We start from the raw sequence: 14,918 nt of genomic DNA on the forward strand, positions 1-14,918 counted from the left end.
TGATCACTCAGTAAAAAAGTCATTGTACTTATTCATTTTTACTAACCATTATAATTTATGAAAAAAAACAATATGACCATATAAAGTAACTATTTTTTTCTGTAGACCATAGAAAGCACTATATATGCAGTTAGGCTGAGATGAAAGCTCTTTAGTAGTGTTATTCCATATGTGCTAAAGAATTTGATTCTCACATTACACTGCATTCAAAACAAAAGATGAATATTTTAATAAACTGAGATTAGAAACACGTTTAAATTTACAGAATTAAAGCAGTGTCAAATACACAGCTGGGGCAATTATACATAGTGACCGTATTCAGTAGTGATACAGAGGACATGCAGTGCAGTTTCAAGAGTAAATGAATAGCATACCAGAGAGAAAATGACCTTGACAATCTCTTTTCTTAGACATCAGCGACAGTTTATTGCTTCTGAATTGATTTGCAGCATTTGCAACTGCCAAACAATTCGTGCACAGACCCGCAGATTTTATTTACAGCAAATTCTGAATAAGAAGTCTGAATGTGCTGTGAATAGGACTGTGGTAAGAGACACATTGAGCCTGGTCCTTAAAGGAGAAAAGGCAGGTAGCAGAGCTTTGGAACAGAACATGAACCCTGAAGCCCTACGTCTAAACAAATTTGTGAATAGTACTGTATATGATCAGGATTCTTGCCATCATTGGCCTTGTTTTTCATACATCCAGAATATGGCAAAGCTATTTTTTTAATATGATAGGGATTTGCAGGGAAACTTTCTTTAAAGAATTCCAATTTCTGTGAAGTAAATGGAAATTGCTGTTAAACCAGTGGGCCTAATTGTAAAACAACTTCCTATTATTAGTCTTTGGAAATTTAAAGTATACATTTCTATTTGTTGTGTAGAGACATATTGATAGATTGGCCCTGGTCCTTTATTGATGAATGACATTGATTTTCCCCCAGACTTGGACGGATTTTAAAGATAAAACTATCCATTATAATTCACAGAGGAGCACCGACTTATTTCAACGTGTTGCAATTACTTGCAGTTCCCCACTAATCCTCCCACATGTCCAATACTTCACAGATAAAAAGGTAATCTGCTTACCAAGCCAAAACAAAGATGCACACACAAAAAAAGCTCATGGCAGATTCTTTCTACTGACAACCAAACAAGAGCACCACCACACCTTCAAAAGCAGTATGATTCTAATGTGAATGTGAAGAAATGGTCAATTTTAAAAAGTTCATGATTAGCTTTAGCGTCACTGACAAGATGATATTTTCACCAGCAAACCATACAGACTGATGTTCATAAGAAAGGCCTGGGAAAAGAACAAACTCCAAGTCCCTCTAATCACTCACATTTAAATGTGAGTCTCTAGATCATTTCATCATAGATCGTTTATCAAAATGTTTGGTACCAGAGCCCCAAGGTCCTCCTCCTCTGAGGGCCATATGAGCTAATAATAAATCTTGTCTATAGCATGAATTTATTCAATTGGTTTAAATTTAAATAAATTAAATTTACTTTATTAAATTTAGATTATAACTGGGAGTGGTTAGCATTTATCCAGGGACAGGTGCCTGTCCAATAAAACTCCTTTATTTAACCAGAATAAGAGATTCTATACAGAAAATGAGACAGACATTTTTATGACCAACGCAAAACAATTGTGAAAAAAAGCATCTGACTGACGCAGAGCCAAAAACAAAGCCAGAAACAAAAGAATCAGCACACAGAATTTAAACACAGTGAAATCAAAATAGGTCACTTGGCATGGCCATTATAACCCAGCTTGTCACTACTAAGTGTCAGTTTCTAAAACCTTTCTGAGTAAAATGTAGTGCACAAAATCAAGTATCATGACAGGCTGATACATGTATGACTCTCCTGTTCTCAAAAACTTATCCTTAATGATCATTATATCCTGCTTGTTACAGACAGCTATTTCCATTATGTGGAGGTGGATCTTGTTAACTGATTATTTGCTTGTTACGCACATATCTGAGCTTACTCTTGAACTGAGGGTGAGCACCACTTGTTGTTTAATTAACCCTCATTTTTCATACCACCCGTTTAATTAACCTTCATTTCTTTTCAGGCCTTTATCTTATCAAAACACAGTCACATTTAATTACAACGCTTTGCTCTTGATGATAGTTACAAGCTTAATATTTTACAGTACCTTTCTCATTTGTATTTGTATCACCCTGAGCTCCTTACAAAATTTATTTACAAAATTTATTTCAAGAGTAGTTTCTCCTTTATTATTGTTATCAGAAACATTAAATGGGGACTCAGAATGGTCAGGATTACAAGGGATAAAATGTGCAAGGTTTAAATAAGTATAAAACGAGGTTTTAAAACAACCTAATGTTGTATTCTTCTAAAATTTGGAGCTCCATTGAGACTATTACCAACAGGGGGCCACCAACTAATCACTGATTCAGTAACGGCAAACAAGCCTAAATCTAGACAATTGTCATGATGCTGAGTCAGGAAAATCAATTGGTAGCTGATATAGTATGTACTTTGTAGTTCCTCAGAATAAATCCCAGTGTCAGTGTCAAATGATCAGTTTTAGGATTATCTTTGAGAACATGTCCCCTGTGGACATCAGTATCTCTCCTTGGCGTCTGGGAGACTGTACTCCGCAGGCCTACTGTTCTTATCTGAAAGAGCCACCATGTGAATTCCTGGTCACTATATCATTTTAGGCCATAATTGATTTGATAAAATGGTGAAGGATTTGACTCAATGGAAATACTATTATAGTCAAGAAAAATAAAAGGAAAGGAATCACTGTGAAACCATTTTTTTTAATCAGAGAGAGAAAAAGAGAAGTTATTTCTGCACTAGGTGTGAGAGAAAGCCCATCTTCACTAGATTAATCAGATAATTCTCCCAGACAACTTTCCTTTTTAGACAAAGCCCTGCAATCAGTTTCAATTATCCTACCTCTTTCCCTTTGGACATGCAATACAAAATGGGTCATTCAAATGTAAAAAAAAAACAATTGTTCGCTGCCTGGAAGACAGACCTGATGAATACAAAATGCCCTCCAAACATATTGGAACATGAAAGTCTTCTGGATTCTCTCGATGAACTCTAATATTAGCATTTCTCCTAAAATCAAGACTGTTAATACAGGTATATCAGTTTTTAATAAAACTTTCTACCCTCTTGGATTAATTAAAAAATTGCAAGTGTTAAACTATTTTATTTTGAAGTAGAAAGAGTATTGTGACAATTTAGAACAAGGGATTTGGTCAGGTGGCTAAAAAACGTCTCCATCTCATAAAACATTATAACAACATAAACTGAGACACAAGCAATTTGCTATACCCGCAATACTGTACCAGTTTTCAAATATGCCAGCCAGTCATCACACCATGAACCAAAGAGAGAAATTTGAAAAATCTTTGCAATACAATTAAGGTACCGATTGTTTTGTTCTATTGAGAAAGAAGAGGCTTACCTAAAGTATAATAATACTATTCAGCAAATCTACAAACATTTATCTTATTTTCCCAATAGCAATGTAAACATATATACTACAAAGGACGAAAGATTCAGTAGAAAATTTCAACACCCAAGAATTAGGCATATGGTATAAAAAGGTTTATTGAGTAGTTTAAGTTACAATAATTTGCCTTAACCTGCTTAGCTGAAGTTTAACCTCATGACCAAGTGATGAGGAGACTTGTACCCCTATGCAGAGTGAGGAATAACCAAAGGTCACCTGCAGAGGTGAAATGGGGTGGAGGAGAGATGCAAAAGATGAATACAAAGGAGAGCAGGGGATTACACAATGTAGGTGTGAAAATGACATAGAGAGTGATTATAAACTACTGATTTGAACTTGACTTTCGTCATGAACTCCATTTAGTAATAGAATTACTGATTGCCCCTTGCAAAGTAGTCAGCAAATATATCCAGTCCAAGCTAAGATAAGACACAGCTGCCAGGAAAAACGTCTGGAGAAGCAACCTGCATGCTGAAAAAAGAGCAATGTTGATCTCTTATTTCATCAAACAACTAACATATACAAACAAGGGGGAGTTGTTAAGGCTTCTGTTGAGATGTAATCAATATTCCTGTGTTGTATTAACTAGGGAAATAGAGTCCCGGTTTGGAAATCAACCAACACCTCCTCCAGTCTTTATCAACTTTATCACAGTCACTGGCCAACAGCCTTCTTCCATATGGTTAAAATTCAAGGAACTGTCACCTCTGAGTACATAATAGAAGTTGTGACAGATAATGCATTAAAAATGGAAGACTTAATACAAATGAAAATTTAACATCACCAAATAACTGCCAGATATCAATATGAAAAGCTCCAGACATACTATCATCATAAGATTTATTGCTCAACATTTGCTGTTGCTTGTTCCTGCCGGTATGAAAACACAATACAACTATTTAATCAAAATTCTGAAAGAACACATTAGATTACAATTTCTGCATAGTCAGTAGGACAGAAATGAAAATATTTTGATCTACTGTATAACCTCTTTTATTTAATCTAAAACAAACAAAAATGTGACCAGGAAAAGACTTAACCTTTGCCAAGAGTAATTACCTGAATATTGCAACTATGCATGTCTTATTCCACCTGTGACACATGTTAGTGGTGTGTCTTAGTTACAATCTTTAATATACAGTAGGTGAGTCCAAGGAAAAAAGACATTAACAATGCCGCAAGAGACAAAAGCAGTGTTCTTTTATTTATAATGTAGGAAAGCACAAAACAAACACCACCAAAACCAGACATAAGCTCCTTTTATGACTCTTCTGACGTTTTCTGTCCCTTTGTATCAATATCCAGACAGCTAAGCTGAATACTGCTTTTTACAATAAGGTCTCTCTCCTAGACCCTTTCAACATCACACTTTTGAAGCCAAGTCACAGTGCTTGGCAAGGATTCTCTAAGTCTCTGAGACTCTTCAATACAAAATAAACTTGTCAAAAAGCTTCCTTCGTGTCCTGCCCTAGGTCGTGCTCTTGGCTCCTTCTCCCCCTGCTGCCATGCAGTATAGAGGATGCGGAACAACGTGGAAGCCTCAGCTTCCTGGTTTTTGAAACTGTCACCTGACCAATGGTCATTTCCCAACTGGCCAGGAGGCTGAAGACGGCAGCTCATTTCCCTCAGCATTCTGGGTAATATGGCTCAGACAAAGATTTCTATCTTGTCTATACCTACTGGCACTGGAACATTAAACAGATTCTGAATCTACAGTACCACAGTGATCTTCCACTGAGTGATGGTCACTTTCACAATCTGTTAAGTTAATTTCAAGTAAATCCTGTATTTTGTGTATAGGGAGCCCAGTGTCAACTAAATTTGGTAGGTAGATGAAAAACATTACATTGAATGCTCATGTATAATTTAATGTAAATTTAAGATTGCTACAGTAAATGACAAGCTTGCCTTCCTCATCTAATTAATAATAATCATAGAAAAGTTATTATTTTTTATAATAATGTGTTATTATAAGAAAACACAAGTGGCATCTTCCTTTAAAATGTTGATACACATACTTTATATTGAAATACTATATATTATTTACTGGAAAATTTCTGCATAACGGTACATACTGTATCTGCGTGAACACCATGATGGAAGTTCTCAAAACATGAAACAAATATTCAATTGGAGGTATGAATGTCAATACAAAAAAATACTTTATAAATGAGTAAACATGTACAATATAAAAACTCTATATATAGAGTACCTGTGAAAATTCTGATTTCAGAAATAAGAACAATGAGTCTACTTTCATTGTAAAAATATTTGTAACCTCACAAATGCCCCATGTAATTTCACTCAATTTTTCAGTTAGCAAAATAAGTAAAAAATAAAAAAGGAAATACAAATGTATGAAAACTCCTAGAAATATGGGTTGCCACTCTGATAAAAACAATTGCATCATAATAACACATTACAGTGACAGATACCATCAGGATTAGTAAACCATGAAGTCACCTCACCTAGAATCACTGCCAAATGGATTTATTTTGTAAAAAAAGAAAGCAAATAAAAATGACATTGAGTTTTACAGAGAGAAATGCAAACACAGGTGGCGTCCCATGGATAAGATTATGTTAATAATATCTTCAGGCTAACATAATTATTATTTTTACACAAAGTGATACTTTTCAAAAGGAGAAAAAGCATAGCTCCTAATTTAGAGCAAAAGGTTATAATATTTGTCATCTTGTTTCAAAGCTTTTCAAATTGTCTAGACAAAACAATTATTTTCTAAGACCTAGGGTTCTTGTCACAGACATCATCGACAGCTGTTTTAATTTTTTTGGAACTGGAAGTGTTGAGTATGTATGGCTTATATCCTACATACCTGTATAACCTATACTGTCATATAAGGAAGCACAAAGCTGCCATCAAGTAAAAAAGCATGTATATCTCATAATTACCTGATAATTATCATGTATTTACAAGATGATTATCTTGTATTTACAAGAGAATTCTCTTGTTATTATGAGATAATAAAGTATAGCGTAGTTTAGGTGATAACCACATGATAACACAATTGTCATGCAATACCTATATTATCTTTAGATGAATTTCAGTTTTAAGCAGTAGAATCGATTGCATAGCAGAGTCTTTATAATTGAATTAAACTTCTGAGTTTCCTTATGCTCACAATCATTGTTCACATTAGCTAAAATTTACTAGATTTCATTATGACTAAATCTCAGTCGAAAGTACTGTAAGTCCATACAAATTCTGCAGCATTGGACATTGGCATGAACACTAAATTGAAAGTTACAACTGAGCTATTGATAGCTTTTAGGTGTTCTCAATGCACAATGTAATAGGTTGTACACTCAAAAGAATATTTTATTTCATAATAACAAAATAATGTAGTATCTCATTAAATTTCCACGTAATACAGGAGATAATAATCTCATATGTAAATATGTGATAATAATCACATTATTACAAGTTACACAGGATTTTTTCTTTCTTGATGGCATCCATGCGCTTCTCTAGTAGTAAGCATATGCTTCTTGGAAATCCTTTTGTCCATTTGAAATATTCCTGCTTTAGTTGTTTTTAAACTTTTTCCTCATTTATCCTCAAGTGATCCATTCTTCAGACTAAAGAAATGAGCACTGCATTTGTCATGAGAGCCAAAGGCAAGATCTGTTAGAGAAGTTGTCATCACCTGTACATGTTTCAGTTCATCTTATTTTTGTTCATGAGTGCAGGTGATGCCAGGTAAAGAAATATGAAATGTGACACATCCTCCCCCCTGCAGGCCAAGAGAAAGAAACAGTGTATGTCATTTCAGGAGATTTTTTGAAAACTGATTTAAATAGGGGCTTCTGCTTTATACTAGCCAACACCAAGGGTTATTGCTCCACAAGGCTGTAAAAAACACTTCACACCGAGCTGCTTTAATTTAAGGCAGTCCCTCTAATTAAATCAATCCTGAGTGTGTTGGACAGTAAGAGATTTTCTAGGGCAAGATACTTTGGCTCATTATATTGGAAAGGTCCCTCACCTGACTCCTCCGGAGACTCAGCGTGTAAACGTTACAGTTTTATTAGACACCATTTTCTATTGGATCTAGCTGCCTTCCTTCCACAATTTTTATCGATTTGTTTTCTTTGTGTTATTGAGTCCAGCTGTGCAACATAAAAATCTTTATCTATACACTTTTAGTCTGCATTCATTTTCACAAGTTGTTTTTCATTAATATTTGCGAATTATCTCAATACTTGTAAGCCCACCAATTATTACATTTTCCTTAAAGAAAGAGATTGATAATGGATTGAGTTCTTCCATCGCTCTACAGTATCTGTATCTATTGAAGGAGAAGAAGGGAATAAAAACTACTATGAATTACTCTCATGCATATTTTCCCCATGCTTGTTGGCCAATAATGGCCATCTAGTAGATGTGTATCTATAGAATCCTTAGTATCAAAAGGAAAATGCGCACTAACAAATTATAGAAGGAAATTAAACAAGCCAACTGGTAAGAGCAATTTTACATTGCACATCTGAAGCAGAAAGATTTTGTATCAGATTTAATTTCTCTTAGCATTCCAGACTGCAGTTTCTTATTATTGATTTCTATTAGGATTCCAACCACTATGTACTCCTCTGTAAGCCTGCTTGCAGATGGCAATCAGTTCTGTTTTAATTTCTTTTTTTTAATGATGCATTCCAGGTTGATCTACTTCAGTTATTTTGCACTTACAGCAATTTGATAAATAAGTACATAAAGCTTGTATCATTTTAAATGCACCTAATGTGTACTGACAGCACTTAACAAAAGACCAACGCAAGCTTCTGTCATTGGCAGGCAGGAAAACGGTGAAATACATACAGTATGTGAATGTGACCAGATGGTATCCTAAATTATTTTATTTTTATTTAACTAAAAATTTGAGCAAACCTTTGGTTGGTCAACATTGTGGAACAGAGTTCCTCAAAAACCTCAGGGAACAGTCACAGTTTTCACTTTACAGTGTCAGTTGCTTTGGAGCACGTGTAGACATAAAGAACACAGCATCTCATCATTAAAGGATTATGCCTTTGCTGTTCTACAGCTATTTAATAATTAAAAGCTGGTGTTCCTTTCTAATGTAACATTTAATAGAATGGAAACACCTCTTATGCATTAAAAAGCACATTCCCAAAGCTCTGTGTCAGAATGGACAGGAAATGTCTACATTTCTTTCAGGAATTAGTTTTTAATTCTATTAGGAACTTGGATTAACTTTATTTGAGGACTTATTTAGCAACTTTATCATAAGATACAAAGAGGTAATCCTAAGGACTAAAATAGTGAACATGTTGATTTGATTCACTATTCTCTCGTTGATGGTACAACAAACGTACTGTATAGTATATCAACCTACAGTATGAAGGGAATGTTCTTCCCACATCTCACCAATAAACTACTCCTGGACTCGAATCTGAATTTATGATTATTGTACAGCCTAGTTTGCCAGTGAATTTGCAAGAAAAAAGAACTAAATCTTTTCTTTAGAATTTTCAAATTAATTTTACACATTTTTAATGAGTGTAGTACTTCAAAATCAAAAACAATCAAGTGACATAATTTAGGAAAAAAAAGTTTAAATGGCATTGGAAAAATCCAGACTTCTGTTATACTGAAGATTCAAACAGATTCATCTATTTTTTGTGATCACATTTTGAACTTTGTCAGTAATAGCTGATTTGTGTTCCTTAGGAAAAAATACAGAGGATTTTGTATTTGAGAATCATAGTCCCGTGTTATGCAACGTGTTTCATCTCTGGTTTTTGAAACCTTTTTTCTTTTCTTATCAAAGGCATTGGCAATTCTTTTGTAGAGTAGTGAACTCTCTGACTCTATTAATTAAATGGTACTCTCCATCTGTGTATTTATAGTTAGAAGAAAGGTTATACAAGAAATGAGTGGAGGCATTTTGGCCCATCTTCCATGTTTGGTTATTAGAACCTAATTGATCTGAAAATCTCATCCAGACACATATTGTTGGATCACAGAGCATCAGCTTCAACAACATTACTCAACACTGTTCAAGGTTTCCACAAATCTTTATGTTCTGTATGAAAGAACGCCCTATTATAGGTCTTAAATCTGGATGCCTTTATTTCTTGTCCTACAGTATGTAGTCTATGTTTTACTAATGATTCTGTAAAAGATCACTGCGTTGACTTTGACGATTTTGAATATGGTACAGGTATATACTGTAGGATTTGGTCTGTGGTTTTCTGTGTTTTGATATTGTACCTTACAACTGATAGTAATTTTGTGAAAAGCTCGATCCTACTCTTATTAGTGTTTGTCAGTGCTTTGAAGTGATTGCATTAGCTAAAGGACTGTATTTGGAAAAGGAGGTAGCAAGGCATTTTAAGGCTGGTTTTATGGTAACCTAGATTAGGAATGCTAAAGTAATTTTTTTGATGGATGTCAAAGCATTTTAAACCACTCCAAGCTGAAGTTAAAATTACAGAACAGCATATTTAAGCACTTTTTGACAATCCTTTAAGCAAAAAAATAATATTCAAATGCATACAATTATTTAAAAAAATAAAAACAAAAGAATCATGATTTGATCTAATAGACACTAAAAGTAGGAAGGTCCCAAATACAGAGTACCAAATGAGGCTGGTTTAATCATATCAAAGGTTTCTTTGCCCTATAGGAAAATCTATTTTTTTTTCAAAGGTTTTGCTTCAAGCATTGAATTGCCCCACTTTTATTCCTAAAGTGTTATAGCAGCAGGTGAGTTCATGGATACATAACAGATGTTGTAGCAAATAAAAGATTAAATATACAGTATAGAAGCTAGTGCAGATGTTCTTCTGACAGTGAAAGCCTGAAGCCTGACTGTCAAAAACGTACATTTTAATATTCCTTAAAAAGTAAGCATAGAAGAAAAGCCGACATTACTGTGAAAATGCCCTGGGTAAGCAAACAAATATGGCTCTACTGTAGTTCTATTCTATTAATTACCAAGGATGTGACATTTTCTGCATGTGGAAAGATTTTTATTTAAATTAAGTTACATCTCATTGTGAAGATCTCTTTCTTTCAATTTTTATTTCAGTGTTTACAGCCTACAGCATTTTTATATCTTATACAATTATCAGCATTCTGTCCTGAAGAAGTGCCTCTTAGCAAGCTTTCTGATAGGAATATCAGAAATACCACAGACAGGATGTTATTCAGCCCACTGAACTCATCTGATTCTATTTTTCAATAGTCAGTATTGGATGTACTAGGCATAAACTGTATAATTCCAAATATGAGATCCCCTCGTAATGCCTCATCTCTGGAAAGAGACAATTTAGAAGTTAATTGACTTTGGGAGGTGGGAGGAGAGAGGGGCAAATACAGTCTGAAAGGAGATCGTGCAGACACCACACAGACAGGCTCTTAAATCCAGAATCCAACTCAAGGCCCTGGTGCTGTGAGGCAGTAGTCCTGACAACCAAAGTACAGTACCACGCCACCCTACTGAAAAGAAAAAACATACTAGGTGATGTTACAAAGGTAGTGGGCATTACACAGGACGACATATGGTGTTTTGTGAGTGGGAAAAATAAATTAATTTAACATGGTGTGTATTTTATAAACATTTGACATCCTATACTCTAGAAAATCTGTAATCATTTGCCTGATAGAATTTATAAAATTACCATGAGCTACATAGTCTATTTACAGTGAACACATTTTTCAGAGAGGAATGAGCCTTCTGCATTCTTTGAGTAGGTATCAATGTTACCCTTGGAGTAGCCTTGAGAGGATGTACAGTAGTGAATGAAAGCAGTAAAGCAGTATTTCAGGCTTGGTCACCTGTGAAGTAATGATGCCATGACCACAGTTTGTCTTTTGCCTCTGGACAATAGAGGTTCAAAGCAATGTACAGTAAGAAGCCAAAAAATAATTAAGGAGCCAGCTCAATAAATCCAAGTGAAACAAAGCCGTGCTAATTGCAGAATTAACACTACGCATTGAAATTACAAAAATCCAAAGATCAATAATACCCATGCAATGCACAGCAAGCAACATTATTTCTATGTGTGGAGAGTGGGAGATAAAAAAATCAGTTGGAGGATATACAGTATATCCTTGATAAAGCTTAGAAACATAGGAAACAAGCTGTGAAATTAAAGTTGAGTTATTAAGATAGGTAGGTGTGATCTGCTGAGTAAGATACAGAATGATCCGTAAAACCGTGAACTAGGGTTAGGGATTGAACAACCTTTTTCGTCATTTTAAATGTAATTGAAATAGAGAAAATTGTCAGTCTGCTGTTTAATTGAAAAATATTTTTGGCCCAAATATTACAATATTTGCTCAACTGTGCACATGTCAATCAAAAATACTTAAAATTAATAGTTTAAAATACACACTTCCTACATGCTAAGGTCTCTGATATATTAGAAATAAACGAGAAGAAAACCTTTTCTTGAGGCCAGACTCTAGTGGTAACTGTAAAACTTACCTATAAAAAGCTCAAAACATTTTGATTTCATGTACCATTTATGCAACATGTAAACAGCACAGAAGATGTTAATGACAAAAGCTTTTCACATCTGACACATCAAAATGCCTTTCAAAAGCTCCTTGAAATGTTCCTGGCTAAATTTGGAGTCATTTGCGGAACTTCTTGGCCACTGTATTAATACAGAAAGTTGTGGGCACTCTAGGTGCTTAAACTAGGGTTAAGGTTAGATGTCGGGCTAGGGTTAGGGTTAGGGTTTGATAACACCTAGATATTTCGTGATGCTTTTGCTGTGCTTTAGGATGCATTTGAATTCCAGGAAAATGGTTAGTTTGCTGTTTCCTTGAAAAATAATTTTGGCCCAATTTTGCAGTATTTGCTCACCTGTGCACATGTCAATCAAAATGCTTAAAAATGAATAGTTTCAAATAACACACTTCCTACATGCCAAGGTCTCTTATATATTAGATATAAAACGAGAAGAAAACCTTTTCTTGAGGCCAGACTTTAGGGGTAATTGTTACCCTTACCTATACAAAGCTCAAAACATTTTGATTTTATGCACCATTTCTGCAACATGTAAACAGAACAGACGATATGAAAGACAAAAGCTTTTAACCGCTGACACATCAAAATGCCTTTAAAAAGCTCCTTGAAATGTTCCTGGCTAATTTGGAGTCATTTGTGTAACGTCTTGGCCATTGTATCAGTACAGAAAGTTGTGGGCACTCTATGTGCTTAAACTAGGGTTAGGGTTAGATGTCGGGCTAGGGTTAGGGTTAGGGTTTGATAACACCTAGATATTTCATGATGCTTTTGCTGTGCTTTAGGATGCATTTGAATTCCAGGAAAATGGTTAGTTTGCTGTTTCCTTGAAAAATAATTTTGGCCCAATTTTGCAGTATTTGCTCACCTGTGCACATGTCAATCAAAATGCTTAAAAATGAATAGTTTCAAATAACACACTTCCTACATGCCAAGGTCTCTTATATATTAGATAAGAAACGAGAAGAAACCTTTTCTTGAGGCCAGACTTTAAGGGTAATTGTTATCCTTACCTATAAAAAGCTCAAAACATTTTGATTTTATGCACCATTTCTGCAACATGTAAACAGAACATACTATATGAAAGACAAAAGCTTTTAACAGCTGACACATCAAAATGCCTTTAAAAAGCTCCTTGAAAAGTTCCTGGCTAATTTGGAGTCATTTGTGTAACTTCTTGGCCATTTTATTAGTACAGAAAGTTGTGGGCACTCTATGTGCTTAAACTAGGGCTAGGGTTAGATGTCGGGCTAGGGTTAGGGTTAGGGTTTGAAAACACCTAGATATTTCATGATGCTTTTGCTGTGCTTTAGGATGCATTTGAATTCCAGGAAAATGGTTAGTTTGCTGTTTCCTTGAAAAATAATTTTGGCCCAATTTTGCAGTATTTGCTCACCTGTGCACATGTCAATCAAAATGCTTAAAAATGAATAGTTTCAAATAACACACTTCCTACATGCTAAAGTCTATTATATATTAGATATAAAACGAGAAGAAAACCTTTTTTTATAGCCAGACTTTAGCGGTAATTGTAATCCTTACCTAAAAAAGCTAAAAACATTTTGATTTTATGCACCATTTCTGCAACATGTAAACAGAACAGACGATATGAAAGACAAAAGCCTTTAACAGCTGACACATCAAAATGTCTTTAAAAAGCTCCTTGAAATGTTCCTGGCTAATTTGGAGTCATTTGTGTAACTTCTTGGCCATTGTATCAGTACAGAAAGTTGTGGGCACTCTATGTGCTTAAACTAGGGTTAGGGTTAGATGTCGGGCTAGGGTTAGGGTTAGGGTTTGATAACACCTAGATATTTCGTGATGCTTTTGCTGTGCTTTAGGATGCATTTGAATTCCAGGAAAATGGTTAGTTTGCTGTTTCCTTGAAAAATAATTTTGGCCCAAATTTGCAGTATTTGCTCACCTGTGCACATGTCAATCAAAATGCTTAAAAATGAATTGTTTCAAATAACACATTTCCTACATGCCAAGGTCTCTTATATATTAGATATAAAACGAGAAGAAAACCTTTTCTTGAGGCCAGACTTTAGGGGTAATTGTTATCCTTACCTATACAAAGCTCAAAACATTTTGATTTTAAGCACCATTTCTGCAACATGTAAACAGAACAGACGATATGAAAGACAAAAGCTTTTAACCGCTGACATCAAAATGCCTTTAAAAAGCTCCTTGAAATGTTCCTGGCTAATTTGGAGTCATTTGTGTAACTTCTTGGCCATTGTATCAGTACAGAAAGTTGTGGGCACTCTATGTGCTTAAACTAGGGTTAGGGTTAGATGTCGGGCTAGGGTTAGGGTTAGGGTTTGATAACACCTAGATATTTCGTGATGCTTTTGCTGTGCTTTAGGATGCATTTGAATTCCAGGAAAATGGTTAGTTTGCTGTTTCCTTGAAAAATAATTTTGGCCCAAATTTGCAGTATTTGCTCACCTGTGCACATGTCAATCAAAATGCTTAAAAATGAATAGTTTCAAATAACACACTTCCTACATGCCAAGGTCTCTTATATATTAGATATAAAACGAGAAGAAAACCTTTTCTTGAGGCCAGACTTTAGGGGTAATTGTTATCCTTACCTATAAAAAGCTCAAAACATTTTGATTTTATGCACCATTTCTGCAACATGTAAACAGAACAGACGATATGAAAGACAAAAGCTTTTAACAGCTGACACATCAAAATGCCTTTAAAAAGCTCCTTGAAATGTTCTTGGCTAATTTGGAGTCATTTGTGTAAAGTCTTGGCCATTGTATCAGAACAGAAAGTTGTGGGCACTCTATGTGCTTAAACTAGGGTTAGGGTTAGATGTCGGGCTAGGGTTAGGGTAAGGGTTTGATAACACCTAGATATTTCGTGATGCTTTTGCTGT

Source organism: Lepisosteus platostomus, chromosome 24 (assembly GCF_059453375.1).
Source record: "Lepisosteus platostomus isolate fLepPlt1 chromosome 24, fLepPlt1.hap1, whole genome shotgun sequence".
Lineage (NCBI taxonomy): Eukaryota > Metazoa > Chordata > Actinopteri > Semionotiformes > Lepisosteidae > Lepisosteus > Lepisosteus platostomus.